The sequence below is a fragment of the Tenrec ecaudatus genome, chromosome 2 (genome assembly GCF_050624435.1).
Source record: "Tenrec ecaudatus isolate mTenEca1 chromosome 2, mTenEca1.hap1, whole genome shotgun sequence".
In the NCBI taxonomy this organism is placed as follows: Eukaryota; Metazoa; Chordata; class Mammalia; order Afrosoricida; family Tenrecidae; genus Tenrec; species Tenrec ecaudatus.
The window spans coordinates 91,904,530-91,918,173 of NC_134531.1; positions in this window are offsets into that span (position 1 = coordinate 91,904,530).

The following is a 13,644-nucleotide window of genomic DNA, read 5'->3' on the forward strand; positions in this document are numbered from 1 at the left end:
CATTTGAGGGTCTTAGATATAAAATCTTCACTTGGTATGGAAATGAAAGGTGGGGGCGACTACCTGAACATGATCAAATCTCTAAACATGTAACTTAATATTTAAAAGAAATCTAAAGTGGCACATTATTGAACTTCCACCTTAATATGTAATATGCTTTTCTTTTTTCTTCCAACGCTTATCACACTTGCTTTACTTTGCTCTGAAAAATAGTCATTGGTTCCTCATATGTCAGTCCTTTTGATATATATTAGCTAGACAGGTATTGTCTTGTTGGTGAATAATAAAGAGAAGATCTCTGTTCTCCTGAAGTTAGAGTTAGGATGAAATATTAAAATTTAAATTATCATGAAAAAATATAATTCTAATGAGTATTATAAAGTAATGCCGAATCCCTATACTGTTCTCCTCTGTCTATATTGGTACATTTGGCTAATGTGTATCCATTAGCAATCAGGACTAGGTCTAATATTGAGTAGATGCTTAGAAAATGAAAGTAAAGTTATATTGAGCTACCAAATAAAACAATAACTTATTACTTGATTTGTGAGAGAGTAACACATGCTCCCTCTTATCACTGTAGTTAGCTTCCATTACTTAAGTAACTGAACCGTTTTTCAAAACTGAATATTTCACAGCGATGCAAGATAGGCTTAATAGGCTAGATTTTTAAGACATTTGAACTATATTTTTCGATATCTAGAGCAAACATTTGGTTCTGCTCTGGGATATTTTAACCTGGTTTAGAATTTCCAATCAGCAAAGGCTACCATGGCACTTTTGTTCCTTATTTTAACAGAGGTGCCTGTAAAACCTGCATTAGTTACTTAAAACTCACCAATATGCCTTCGGAGTGGGTCCTGAAGCCAAAGGAAAACTGAAGCTGGCTACCATTATGTGCATGCGTGGCCCTGACACCATGGTAGCTTTATGCCGAAACAGATAACTCTGTCTCTCTTACAGAAACGGTTGAAACACCCAATGTAAACTTAATAATTCTGTTTCTTCCTGAAGTTTTTCTCTGCCCCTTGGTATTTCCACGGATGATAAAGAAATTCCTTATCAACCTTAACCTTACAGTCAAAGAAGTAATGTTCAGCAGTTGGGAGACAGTTGCCATTAAAGGAAGTAAAGATGATGCTGATGGGTTGGAGCCTTTGCAATAGCATCCTGGGAAAAGCTAAATGTATCTATAAAACCAATCCCCGAAATGCTGAAGAATCATATCTATCTCTTTTGTAGGTTTTCCTTAAAGGGTGACATGACTTGATCCACAAGTACTTGCCCTCATTTTCTCTTTGTTTAGGGGTTTAATTCAATCTATTAAGTGCATTCTGTAATAGGATATTAGAAAATATATATATATATATATATCCCTCTAGGAAATAGATATTAACTGCCTGATCTTGATACAAGGGTCCTGGTGGTAGAGTAGCTAAATGTCTGGTTGCTAACTGAAAAAATGAGAGGTTCTAACCCAGCAGCACTTCCATGGGTTAGAAAACCCAAAAACCTAGCAATCTGTTCCCATAAATATTTCAGCTTAAGGACCCTTATGGGCCAGTTCTGCTCTGTCATATAGGGCCACTGTCAGAAGGACTTACAACCAATGCTGGTACACAACGTCAACACACAGGCCAGGCAGAAACAAAATACAATGTCCAAAGAACAAATGCTCCATGGATTTTCAACAGATAGAAAAGAGAGATAGGAGGAAAGTTTGGAAGTAAAGGGGTAATTCTAGCAGCAGAGAAGAGTAGGGCCGCATATCTGATCTCTATAGGCCGTGATAGCAAAAGGAAGGGATGAGACATAAAATAAGGTTGGGAGGGGGTGGAGGGGAGGTTGACTTTTTTACAAAGATGTAGCTGAAGGTAAAGAAAGATATCTCTTGCCTCTCCCAAAACTGAAGCCAAAGCAAATGCGCTAAAGGTCAAGAAGGCTTGCTGATAGGAATCCACAGTCACACACACACACACACACACACACACACACACACACACACCACCTGCCTTCTGTTGTCCCAAGATACTGAGGCTAAGAAAGCAGCCCACCCCTCCCTCTCAGAGAAACAAGCTTGACCCCCATTTGAACATCAAGCTCCCCCTCACCACTGAGTCAGCCATAAAGACATTTGAAAATAACAATGCGTTTGTGTCCAAGCTAACAAGCACCAGATCAAACAGGCTGTGAAGAAGCTCCAGGTCTAAGACATTGATGTAGTCAAGGTCAAAACCTTGACCAGGCATGAATGAGGGAAGAAGGCAAATGTTCAACTGGCTCCTGACTATGATGCTTTAGAGATGTTGCCAAGAAAATCAGAATCACTTCCCGTTGGCTAAATATATATATATTCAATTAAAACAAAAAGCCTGTGTTTTCAGACATAAATCCTCGGGTCTCTTCTGAAGTGTCTCTGAGTAGACGTGAACCTATACCTTTTGATTAGCAGTCAAGTGCCTTCACCATCCAGAAACTCCACAAGCAACCAAGAGGATGAAATATTTTGCTGAAAACAGATGGGGGTAGCAAGGACATAGAGCCAAGGACAGCAGGAAGGTCTATAGCCTGAACAGCTGCAGCAGACACAGAGTTCATCCTTGAGATGTAGCTCACCTTCATAAAGTTGAATATGCAAGGATTCTTTATTTAGGTTAGGTTTGAGACATTGTTCTTATGAGAATCCTGATGCTTTGCTACATTTTATCTCCAGAATTTAACAAAAAAGTCCATCCTTGCCGAAGGTGGCATTTGCTGCGCTAAATCATGACATGCTAGGTTTTAGCGTGACTGTAAACTGAAATATGTCTCCTTTTAACTTCCACCCAATGGTCCTTGCTTTTGCCCCCAGGAATGAACACAGAGAAAGTGGAATCCTCTTCTGGGCGGCAGCCCTTGATCTGTCATGATAAGGGCTTCCTTTCACTACATCCTCGGTCCCTTCAACTCTCCACGTGGACATGGATTCTAATTCCCGCAGCACCCTGGTCAACTTCCTGTGCATGTTCTCCGATTTGTCAGCATTGCTCTTAAAATAGAGCACTCACTCAGGACAGGAAGCTCCACAATGCTACGATGGGTGGAAAGAAGTGACAAACTATTGCCTCCTCTGCCCTATGTACTCTTATGCTCACCCAGACCCCTCAGGTTGGTACTAATCTATTTAAACGGCCTGCTTACCTTGTGGGCAACCGTTGACTTTGCAGTGTACCCCGACATGGAAACATGTATTGCACACACTTTAAGATGCATCCATTCCTGTGCAGCTCTCTTTGATTGAATTGCAGAATCAAATTTTACACAATTGATTGCAACTGCAGGAGAGATCTTCATCACATATTAAGGGGGAAGGAGCATGCATTGCCGATGTTATGCAGATAACCAGTGTTTATTGAGCTCTTGTTATGCAATAACCTTTGAAAGACATTTTCTCATTGTATAGACATAATTATTGATCATATTATAAAAATTACATGTCACCAAATAGTATAAAATAGTATTAATAGGAAAGGTAAATCCTATGATTCTATGGAGACCATACATTTCATGTTTTGTGTGTGTGTGTTTGTATATACACATACATAAATACATGGACATGAGATAATATTTTTCACAGATGATGTCTATGTTTCTGACTGATGTCTCTTTTAATGTAACTATAAGTTTATTATCATTATTTGGAAATAATATCTCTGAAGTTGTCAGCTGTCATCTAGCCCTGCATTATCTTCATATCATTGGCAGGTGGAACCATATGATGGGCAGTGTTTCAGAACAGACCACCAGTCCTTTATTCCTAGTCTTGCTCTTGCTTGGTCCTGAAACTGCTGAAACCAACATAGCATCATAGCAACACACCGTTCACTGGCAGACAAGCTGACTGGGCACGAAGCGCATTGGCCTAGAATCACACCCTGGCCTTTTGCATGGCAATGACCCAGCCTGCAGGGTCATTTTCAACAGCTGCAAGTATTTCACTGTGTGAATGTACCATACTTTGGATATCTCATTTAATTTCACGAACAACCCCATGCATCAGATCCCATTATCTTCACAAAAGATAAAAGCATGAGAGATTAAAGAAGTTATTAACCTGCCAGATGCCACATATTTTTAAAATAAACCAGTAAGAGTTCAAGAGCATCCCATCTGTCTAATTCCAGGGTGTAGGTACCTAAGTTAGTACTAGCACCTCTAGAAAACATAATATTCATTGGAGACAGCCACGTGTTTTCTTGAAGAGATTTTCATAAGTACATACCAGATCTTTCTCTATATGTCATAATCAGCACAATGAGGTTTTGCAAATGGCTCAGTCCGTTTGTTATGATGAGACATATGAAACTAGATGAGATTTTCCTGATCTTGTTTAGACTCTGAAATCCACAGACACAAACAAGGATTGCCAGATTCTAGATGCAGAATGAAATAATGTAGCCCATATTCATGAGCCTTGTTAATTTCGGAATAATTCCTTATTATCATGGCACAGGTGCCTTTTGTTTGTTTATTCTTAACATACATTGTTAAAGCCTTCAAAAATATCTCAAGTTGCACATTGAAATCTGTTTTATTTACTAAGGCGTTAGCATTTTTATTTACCCTCTTTCAGAAAGTCATAGTTGCTCCTACCTGCTGGGCTCCTATGCCATCATTGTCTCTTGGATAAAGCTGCTAATTGAATGCAGGAAATATTAAAATATGATTATGATTTCACTAAAATAATAAACATGTCAAGTGTCAACAACAATATTGTAAGTCTGCCGTGCTTCAAGTGGAGTCAAAATAGGTTGCTTACATGTTTTCTTCTCTGTGCCTCTATAAGAGAGTGAAAAAGATACACCTGTTATATTGACACATTCACCGTGCACCACGGCTGTTCTTCTTTGCAATAAATAAATTAAGATTTTGGGCCCTTTTGCAATTCTCATTTCAGTATGACTGGCTCGGGCTCCTCTCTAATCAAATATATCCACATGATATTGTAAGCTGCATTATCGTACATTAATAGCTTGTAAAGTGGAATTGATGCAGCATGATGGACTGTATTTGTGAAGCAGTGACAAATTTATCAATGATAGATGCACTAATGGATATGTGGAATTGCAATAAATATAAATGCAGAATAGCAATTGCGGAGCATTAAAAATGTCATCTATGGGTTTAGGTATTTATGAGGCTGAGCCGGCTGGAAACACAAGTGGTGCGTTCCGCTGAGCCACTGCAAATAGGGGGCTGTAGGAAAGCAGAGGCCCTTTCATCAAATAGGTCAGGCCACCGGCAAATTGTTGTCACAGCTGTGCCATTGTCAATTAGGCCTCCCATGACTCAGCCCTTTGTTTTTCCAGCGCACACAGCTCACCCCACCTGTTCTCGGGGCCTGGGCGCTTCACTCTTGCAACCTTTCCAACACATTTCCCCTCAGTGGCTCTCCTCACATGTTCCGATTCATCTTCCAGGCATTGATCTAAAACTCTGAGAGAAGTGACATCAGGGAAGCATCTCAGTTACTTCAAAAGACACTGCTATTCCTTCTGGGCTACTTTGGCATGTCAACCCCAACAGACCGGGCAGAGACGTTCCACACCGTTACATATTTGTCTCTGATGTGTCTAGTGCGCCTGCCCAGATTCCTGAGCCCTAAAGACTTCGTTTACCATCCCCAAGAGCAGGGGACACTCCAGGGTTGGGACACAGGATAGCATAGATGCTTCCTTTATGGGTGTCTATCCTGTTAGAGCAAGGACCGCCCCATCAGGGTCAAGTCACAGACATGCTGTCATAGTAAATTAGGAATTAGCAGCATTCCTGAGGATGTGCCAATGTCGACTCCAGATTAGTGAATAAGGTTCGTTGTATTAATGCACATATGCTGGGTCACTTCTAGAGCTTAGATCTGTATTTAAGAGTCTAATCAACAATTAGAGCATATTTGTTGTTAGCATAGGTAAGTATTACTCAACAGATTTTAGATTCAGAAGTCAAGATGTGTTCTTGACGTCAAAATACATTTTATGAGCAGCATGGCTCTTGATTGCTGATACACTGATGGGGGTGACAAAAAGAAGAAATTACTAAAAATAATCTTTAGATTTGTTTATTTGAGTCCCTGGGATGGATAGTCATGCCATTTATCTAAATAAGAACAGGTCTTGTGAAAAGTGTTTTTATTTAGCCACGTTCAGTGTGAGATGGTCAGTACAAATTGTTTAACTCAACAGACATTGAGTGATCAAACTCAAGCTATTTCAAAGAAAGGGCTCTTGTTGGGAGTTCTGGGAGATAATTTATCAGACCTCAGACTCAGAGTGGCTTTGTCCTCCTGGGTATTGGGCTTGCCAGCTTCTTTATGCTAGCAGTAAGATTTAGAGTGAACACCAGCTTTTGGACAGCTGAGCCTGCAGCCAGCCTGCTTGACCTCTTCAGGAGAGGAGCAGGAGATCGAGTAGTGAAGGTTAGAAATACCCTTCACACCTGTGTGACTGAGCCCGTTACCACTCTGAACATCAGGGGGTGGTGAGCTTCCATGGTTGGCAACACTTTATGTTTGTTATCACGCATAGTTGATGGGAAATGAAAGTGTAATCCTGATGACTCCAGGGGGAGAAGCCAACTGGAAGCTCATCCTTGCTTTCTTCTGGACTTCACCTTGAGTGTCTTCTTGCCTATGCAAAAACAGTCATGATGTTTAGAACAACCTTTTTCTTAGTTTTTCTTAGTTCTGTGCCTCCTTGCCCTCATCATTAAAGCTCATGGTCTTGAGGACACTCAATACAGATGCACATGCAGCATCAGAGAGTTGATTCTTTTTACATGCCCTTGATTTAGTGAGTTGAAAACATTGGGAGAAATCGAAACTAGAAATAAATAGTTGAGTCGCATGGACAGCTTCGACTATGAAGGAGTCACTTAGAAAAAGCACCACAGAACGTGATCCAGGGAAAGTCTGCTAACAAAACCAAAACAAAACTGAATGGGCTTAAATACCTGGTTTCAAGAAACACATGATTCGCAGAAGTGAGTGGTGTTGGTCCCAAAGCAACTATCTGCCCCTGGAGACTCAATCCAAGGGAGGAACAATCCATGTCCTCAGAAGCAATAGGAGAAAGCTGCCCCGATCTCTTGCCCAGGACTTAACGGGCCCACAGGCAAATAGAAAAGGTGCATGGTTGATTTCCTTTACAAACACATGTAGTGCATGCAATGATTAGGCATGTTAGGGAAGGGCGCTCATGTGACAGGCAAGTTAAGGAAGTCCCTATCCGGATGCCTTAACTTCTGAATATGTCACCCAAGATTGTAAAAGTCTCTTTGCCTGTGTGATTGAGGAGATTGACTTTGAGAAGTTGAGATCATTCTGGATATGTCCGGGTATGTCTAAAGTAACTGTGTGTCCTTTAGAACGGTGGCAAGTTCCTGGCTGTGCTCAGAGAAAGAAATGGAATGAAGAAGCAGCATCGGAACAATATCCAGTTACTGGATCTGAACATGCAAGGAGCCCAGCAGTTAAGGAATGCAGACAACCTCTAAAACTGAAAATGGTGAAAACGAATAAACAGATTTTATCCCACATTTACCTAAATTTTTCTTAATAAAACTCATGTGACATTTTTGACCTGAAGAACTCTAAGATAATAAATTTAGTGGTAAAATGTTATAGCAGCAATGGAAATACCAAAATAAATTTGTCATTTTCTGGTCTTTCTCTTTTGCCTATGTGCTTGAAATAATCTCCCCTTTTAAAAAGGGAGACATCGGTCAGTTTAAGACATGAAAAAATAATAATAATTTATAAATTTTCAAGGGTTCATGGGGGAGGGAGGGTGGAAGAGGGAGGGGAAAATGAGAAGTTCATACCAAGGGTTCAAGTAGAAAGAAAATGTTTTAAAAATGATGATGGAAACAAATGCACAAATGTGCTGACACAATGGATGGATGGATGGAAAGTGATAAAAGTTGTATGAACCTCCAATAAAATGATTTTTTAAAAAGAATTTAAAACACTGTTGAGAAAAGGGAAATTATAAATGTATGGGCCAACTTTTTAGAGCATGGCACATTAATTGTTTACAAATGAAAAGCTTATGTGACTGGAAAAATATTCTAAGGAAACGCCTTTATTAGAAGACACTCAATAGCATTCGAATCTTCAAAAATTCAATTTAAGAAACATTGTAAGTATAACCATTCCATATACCTAGATTCCTTACTTATAACAGAATTTATTTATTTTCAACACCAAATTTGATCTATGTTTGTGAAGATAAGCATTTGTTTTCTGGTACTTTAGTATCTAAAAGACAAAAAGCAGAGTATCCAGAATATTACAGCATTAGGAATTCAAAAATGTTTACCAATTATGATATTATACAGGTTTTAATTGCTGCCATTCATATATGCAAATCACAGTGCATCGTTGAAGTCAAGAGGTCAAAGTAAAAAGCCTATTCCCAAACAACCAAATTGGTCTGCCTTTTATCTAGTTACATTCTTCTTGATGTCTATAGAATACTCCACATTAATAATACTTCTGCTTCCACTTAATAACATTTAGAAATCAATGATCTGTGCTATCTCTAGCCCGTAAAAGTACACAATTAGTTGTCAATCTATTCGGAATAAAAACGGTGGTCAATGGTTTCGTTACACTCTGTCAGCCACAAAATGCATCAAACCAAGACCCCCTTTCGTACTACAGAGCCCAGGTTCATTGTTTGTTGGTGGTTCCAGCGCCCTGGCTGTTGCACTGGGGAAAGTCAAGATCGACAGTGCTAAGGACAGTGCTAAGCTGTCCAAAGGGGTTGCTATGAGTTTAATTGACTCAATAATACTGGATTTGCACAGTGCTGGTGCTAAAGTATAAATACAATCCAAAATGAAAGAAAAATACTATATTACTTAATGCACTGTTAAAATGTGGTAGTCACTGCTTCCCATGGAAGTGAAATAAAAAGATAACTCATGACAAAATCCTTAAATCCAATGAAATTTCAGCAGTTGGGCTTCAGAAAAATTGCATCCTACATGCACACTTTTACGGTTTAAAAAGAAACTTGAAAGGCTGGCGATGTAAACACAGCTATTAACTTTTGTAGAGGCAGTGAACTATTTATAGAACTCTTCTAGCCAATGTCACTAACCACTCCCCCACCCGCAACCCCCACCGACAAATGGCCTTTTCCGGAATGGGTCTGGTAACCAGCTGGGGGGAGATTCTGATTGGAGTCATCTGTAAATGATTGTGAACAGGATTCCTGGAACATCATCCCACTGCATATAAAATGAGCCCCCAGAGACGCAGAAGAAAAAATCATGTTGTCAACAAGAGCCAGCGTGGAGCACATCTTGTGGACTCCCGATCCCTGAGTAATGAACCTCCAGGATCCAGGAGACAGGTTTAACACTGCAGGAGCAGCAGCAGAACCAGGAGCCAGAGCATGGAACAGAGTGGTGGACTTCCCAACCCACAGCAAGTAAAACTCAGTGCTTTTGTACAAGAGACTGATTTGCAGAATGGGGTCATCCTCCTGAGCACTTAATTGGGGAAGCTGTGCTTACTGACCCATGGAAGTAGAGGTGCATGTCTGGAGAATGAAGCTGGCTGCCTCTGGGCACCTAATTTGGGAAGCAGGGTTTGTTAACTGAGGGAGGCTGCGAAGGGAGCCCTCTGGTCAGGGTTTCCAGTTGAGTGGCATACCCCTTTGGACTCTTTTAGCAGAACTGAAAGAACTTTGTAAGATGGCCTGGTAAACAACTCTGCCCTGTGCATTTCTCTGGCATTACAACTTGTCTCAGGAGAAAGATGAGGCTTTCTATGCCTGTGAAGAGTAGAGTCACAGAAACTCATTGGGGCAACACTACCATCTCCTGCAGGGTCGTGGTGACTCAGAATTGACCACTGGCCATGAATTTGTTTTTGTTTTGTTTTTATTACAACTTGGTAGTTTCCTTAGGAAACACTTTAATCACAAATTTTGCCTGTAAATTCTGTGTATCCAGTGCAATGGATATTAGAAAGTAGAAAGGTAAAATTGAGAACATTAGTTAAGACAACATAACTTTGTTCCAAAAGTCTGGGCAGCTCTGTTGAATAAGCATTGGGCTGATAATCTCAAGACTGGTGATTCAAACAAACCAGCCAGCCCTGCATGGGAGAAAGAGGACACGATCTGCTATGGTCAAGTCTTGGAAGATCTAAGAAGTCCTTCTACTCTGCCAGGTAGGGTTGTTATGAGTCAGGATCAGTGTGACATCAGCAAATGGAACTTTGTTCAGTCCAATATATCCCAAAGTCATGTGATCACCAAATGTAGGGAGAATGATGGAATTGAAGGGTATACAGAAATCCTTTAGTGAGATGGTGGTTTAGGGTATTCTTCATTTGTCTGGTAACCAGAGGGTCAGCTATTTTAAACCACCAACCTCTCCTTAGAAGAAAGAAGAGGCTTTCTACCCCGGTAGAGATTTCTAGTATCCCAAACTCACCGAGACAGCTCTACTCTGTCGTATAGATTTGCTGTGAGTCAAAATTGACTGTATTGTAGTGAGTGCTCAGAATCAGCAAATATTCAGATTGTTTTACTCTAATGTATTTTTCATATATCATTTTATTACAGATGCATAAGTCATTACTACCATATTCTCACTCTCTCTCCCCCTCATGAGTGTGTGTGTGTGTGTGTGTGTGTTGCTATTGCTCCAGTAGTGGACCATCAATGTCTTAGTCACCACCTTCCTACCTATTTCTGAGTTTATTTTTTTATCTTGAAATACCTTGGGTCTCGATTCACTGTGGACGAGGATGCTCCTCTCTAGGTCACTATAGAGAAAGACGCCTTAAAGGCAAACAACGTTAAGGATTCCTAAACAGATTAACATGACAGAATAGAAGCTTGTTTCAGAAGACGCAGGCCTGGGTCCTCTGAGCATAGGGACCCTCTAAGGAAGTGGACATCTTTAACGCTGTCTTCCTCTTGGTAGGCTTCTGTACCTCGAGCTAGCTGAGATTTAAATCAGCCCTTTCAACCACATACTAGAATAAGTTGTCAAAATCACCATCAAGGGCACAATGGATGACATGGCCCTCATGTTCGTTGAATACAGGATGGTTCTGTTCATTGGGGGGAAAAATTATAGCTTGATTAATTCATTGTTTGAAATACTGATAAGTGCGTTTCTGTTAGCGGAGTGATAGCTAGCCTTTTGTGTATACTTTGATTTTAATGAAGTCATTAAACTCATTTTCAAAAGAAGATAAAGCCAGATATCAACCTTGACCTTGGGTTTCTCATTGACAATCACTTTTTTATATAGTAGAAAACATAGCCTTGAATTTTGGTTCATATTGCCCAGAAGAAAACCAATCATTTAACCTCTCTATAGCTCAGTTCCCTCATCTGTAAAAGGAGGGTAAGAGTGCTGTTAATATCCCTTCCATAGCTGACATTTATGACTAATAAAACATAAACTGTTATATAAATATACATTTCTTTTGTCTTCATTGATAATTATAATACTAATAATGAAATTATATTCTCACTTGCACCACAAAATTATATTGTACATAATTTTGTTTAATTCTGAACAATGATAAGTGAGGAAAGAACTCTATGATTGAAACAAAACAGAAATTGAAACAAATAAGAACTTTAAGAATTAGTATTCCGTATTAGTGTTCATTCTATATATTTCCCACAGCCATCATTGCCTTCTGTTCCATAGAACAAACTGGGACTGCGGGCCCTGTCTTACAATCATGTTCCTATGTAGGTTTAGAAGAACATTTTAAAGAAAAACAATTTGAAAATTCCCAGGATGAGGCTTACAGATTTCCTGTGATTGTTCCCCCTGAAAATATCTCAGAGAAACTGACTGGTTTGGGGGATAGCATTTAAGTTCTTTTTTCCTGCCAGTCCGTGTGTTTGTTCTTTAAAATATGGCTTACCGAGCTTCCTCCTTTTGCCCATACATAGCATGCAATCCAAACCTTCATATATTCATGAAGCCTATGTCTACTGTATGCCAAGGATTAGACTAGGTCCTGAAACTACAAAGGATCAATTAGAGAATTATCTAAGTAGACATACTTATTCAGTAAACACAATCTGAATTTTACAAGACGTATGATGTAGGAATTCAGTCAATATTGTTGAAAGTAAACAACAACAAAAATTAGTTCTTGGTACCTACTGAGTGGATTATAAATAATAAAAAGATAAGAAAAACTAAGCATATGCATCAGAAGGCATTGTAATTTGCTGAATTCTAACCCATTATTAAGTTGATACACAACAAATTCATTAGCATAGCAATAAATGTGGGTCTGTGCTTCTTGTTGTTCATATGAAGTAATAAGCCAGCCACTGGTGGTTCAATGGTGGGGTTTTCCCCTTCAGTCCCGGAGAACCAGTTCAATTTCTGATGCTTCATATGTGGCCACCATCTATTCCTCTGAAGAAATGTGCATATTTCATGATGCTGAGCAGGCAAGATGGAGCTATCAGATTAAGACGGCCTCCGGAGAAAGGCCTTATGACCTTCTGCTGTACACCAGCCAATGAAAGCCCTGTGGATCATTGCCGACCAGTATCAGACCCGCAGCCAATCATGGGGCAGGCACGGGAGCAGGGACCAGTGGTGTAGTCGTGTGTAGGGTCTACATGAGTCAGGGGCTGACTTGGGAATAACCCGGAGGCTTGAAGTGTGTAGTGCTCAGAGAAGCTTATACAGCAAAGCAGTACTCAGTCCTGCTCACTGCACCGCCCTGAGTACATAGAACCTTGAAATGCTCTCCAAGAACCATCATGTCCGCAGGGATAGGAGAAGAAAGTAGGCAGAGAGGAACCAAAGGAGCAGACTGGAGGAGAAAGACTGAAGCAGCAATTACTACACGTTTTCTGATAAAATATTTTATCTCAGCTACTATCTAATTATAATAGTCTGCACAAAGGTCCGTAATATCCCTTACTGGTGCACCATAAAAAGCCAGGGCCAAACCTGGACACATAGTCTCTCTCTATAGTTCAGAAACTTCCTCTCCCACAACCCCAAAGTGCAGGAAGCTCAAAAGGTAAGCTTCTGAGAGCATTTCACTACTCATGGACAAGGACGAGGGATCTTCCCCAGTCTTCTCTATTTGTTACTCAAAACTGTGAAATCTACACTTCAATAAAATTTCGACATTCAGAATATTAGTTCAAAGCAATCATTTTTAGAAAGGCCTCAAATTCAAAACAATCATTTCACTACCCCCATTAATTGTTCCTGAGGGGTTTATCTGAAGTGGATTCTGTGTCAAGAGCTCTATTTTGTACCAGTGCACATGCTCTGGTCTAGCTGGATTCCTAAGGTAGAACTGGGGTCATGATAGTGGGGCGGGGGGAGAACAGTGGGAAATAAAGAATTAAAGAAATGTGTGTTTTCTCAGTGCTACACTGCACCGTGGCTGGCTTGTCCCTTCCTTATGACCTTTCTGTGAGGGAATATCCAATTGTCTACAGCTGGGCTTTGGGTCTCCACGCCAGCCCCCTCTTTTGCATGAATATGATTATTTGTTTTGGGTCTTCTGATGCATGATACCTGATTGATCGTGTAGACACCTCATGATTCCACAGTCTGGTATGCTTCTTCCAAGTGTGTTTTGTT